The following is a 2500-nucleotide window of genomic DNA, read 5'->3' on the forward strand; positions in this document are numbered from 1 at the left end:
TTGAGCCCGACGCTCTAACCATTGGGCCACCGGGCCCTATATATAATATTATAATTTTAAAATATATATATTAATTATATATTATATATATTATTGTTGTGGGGGGTGTTGTGTGTGTTGGTGTGTTGTGTTTGTGTGTGTATATCTACTCTATATCTCTATCTTCTTATCTATCTTCTCTCTCTCTCTCTCGCTCTCTTCTTCTCTCTCTATATATATTTTTTTCATTTTAAAAATATTTTATAAAATTATATATAATATAAAAATTACATATCATCATAAATAGGTATGCTCATGTTTGGCACCGGGGACCTCACCCCTCCTTCGCCCTAAACTCGATCTTGCGCTTTTCTTTCCACTTGTACATCGACAACCCGAAAATTCTTTGAGTTGTCGCTCGTCTTGTCTCGGTTTCCCTCTTCCTCTTTTCTCTTACATCCTGTCGAAAGTCTTTCTCATATTTTTTACTTCTCATCACATGACAAAAAAACTTTAATTTCCTCCTGTTAAAGATTTCCAACAGCCGTTTTTACATTTATTTTTCTCCCCTTTTCATCTTCTCTTCACCTTCCACTAATACGCAGTACTCGTCTAAAACCCCCTTTAAAAACTATTGATTTTTTTCTTGTCTATCTACTTCACACCCAAACACTAAAATTCATATAAGAAATTGGGAAAACAAATGGTTCAAAACCCTCAGCTTTGTCCGAAAGGTATGCTTCGTCTTTCAATGTTTTTGGAGCACTGGGGTTTTTTTTTGGCAAGGTAATTCTTCTTTTATCTCCGGGAAATCTGTAGTATTGTTAAACGCCCCAAAGAAAAATGCTTTTTCACTTTTCCAAATCATTCCATTGTTTTAAACATTTTTCATCTTGTTCTTCCCGGTTATTTTTAATTTTCATGATCTTAGTTTTTTTGGGGCTTAAGAAAAAAGCCGCCTTTTCGCTTGCTTCTCTAACTTTATCTAGTATTGTTGTATCGTGATACTGCGGGAAACCCAAACTAATCATCGGCGTACCTTGTTTGATATTTTTTATCCTCCAAATCTACAGTTCCCCAAAAATTTTCCCAAGCACTTTCATAATTGCTTCAAAATTTTTTTTAAAAAGGTGCGGAGAAGAAGCCCCTGTCGCCTCCTGTTTGACTAGAACCATTTGTTAACCCATAATTTGGTTCTTACAGTTTTCTTTTGTTGTCTCTTCTTCTTTTTTCGGTAGGGTTTAGTCTGAGGGTATCCAGAGGATACGGATCACGTATCAAAAACTTTTAAATAATCGATGAAACACAAAAGGGCTTTTTTTAATATTCTCTGATTTTTTTGAATATTTGAATTTTTTTTAAAATTCTTTGAAATTTCCAAAAAAGGTCTTTTTTTATATTCTCTGTTTTCTCTATGACAATTTTTTGATTTAAACTGGTTTCTGGGACCTTTTCCAGGGCGAAACTGCTTGTTCGTCTCAAATTTTTTCTCTTACTTCAAATTCTTCTTCAGCAATTTTTTAACAAAATTTTTCTGCTGTGACTTATTAAGAATTGGGCCTGTTATTGTTGCCTGGGGTGTGTCCCTTTTTTTGTATAGGGGTAAAAAACTGATTTTACCCATTTTCTGGGCCCTCTTCTTTTTTTTCCTTTTTTGTACAAAGTTTTTGTAGAAGTTTCACACTTTTCGCCAGCTTCTTTTTTTCTGTTGGGGTTTTTCATCTATTCCGGGCTCTTGTTATTTCTTTGATTCTTTTATGGGTTTTATATTCGTCTGCAGTGGTGGTGGGTTTATCTTCGGGTCTTGAGTCTAAATTAAAGTTTTTTTTAATCTTTATTCTTTTTGATAGGTTGGAACAATTATCATCTATCTTTTACAAGTCCCCCCCCCTCCAGTTTTGATGTCCATTGTGTTTTAAATTTTTTGGTGATTTTCGTACTCCTGGGAGAGTTCTTTGTTGCTTTTGATAAACAGTTTCAATTCTCTGGTGTTGTTCATTTAATTTTTTCCTTATCTTGGGCGCAATAATTTTGAATTTTGTATTTTGTTTTTTGTAATTACTTTTTCAACTGGGTTTTGATACCCCTTTGATTTAGGGATCTTTTTTCAATTTTACTTAGTGTTTTTTCAGATATCCTGGGGAAATTTTTCTTTTTTCTTTTGGCGTAGTTTCTTAGCAGTGCTCAGCAAAATTCTTTTCCTTCTTTCCCCCCCTCATTTGGGGTTTTATCATCTTCACTTGATTGATTTTCAAAATTTTTTGACACTGTAATTCTGTAAGGGTTTTCGATTTTGAGTCGAGCTTTAAGGGGGTTGGGCGCTCCATCTTTTTGAGTCCCTTTTTTTAAAGTCTAGTTAGTAGTTGTTGGTCCTGTTGCAGTCGGGACCAGGTCTTTCTTAGCATTTTTTATCACTTTTCCATTTTTGTTCCCAAATTTTCAATTTTTTTACTGTTCTTTTTTTCGGTGAAAAACCCCGTGTACAAGTGCTTGGGGTGTTGGGGCAATGATTGGGTATCTA

The sequence above is a fragment of the Penaeus monodon genome, chromosome 3, assembly GCF_015228065.2.
Source record: "Penaeus monodon isolate SGIC_2016 chromosome 3, NSTDA_Pmon_1, whole genome shotgun sequence".
Classification (NCBI taxonomy): Eukaryota; Metazoa; Arthropoda; class Malacostraca; order Decapoda; family Penaeidae; genus Penaeus; species Penaeus monodon.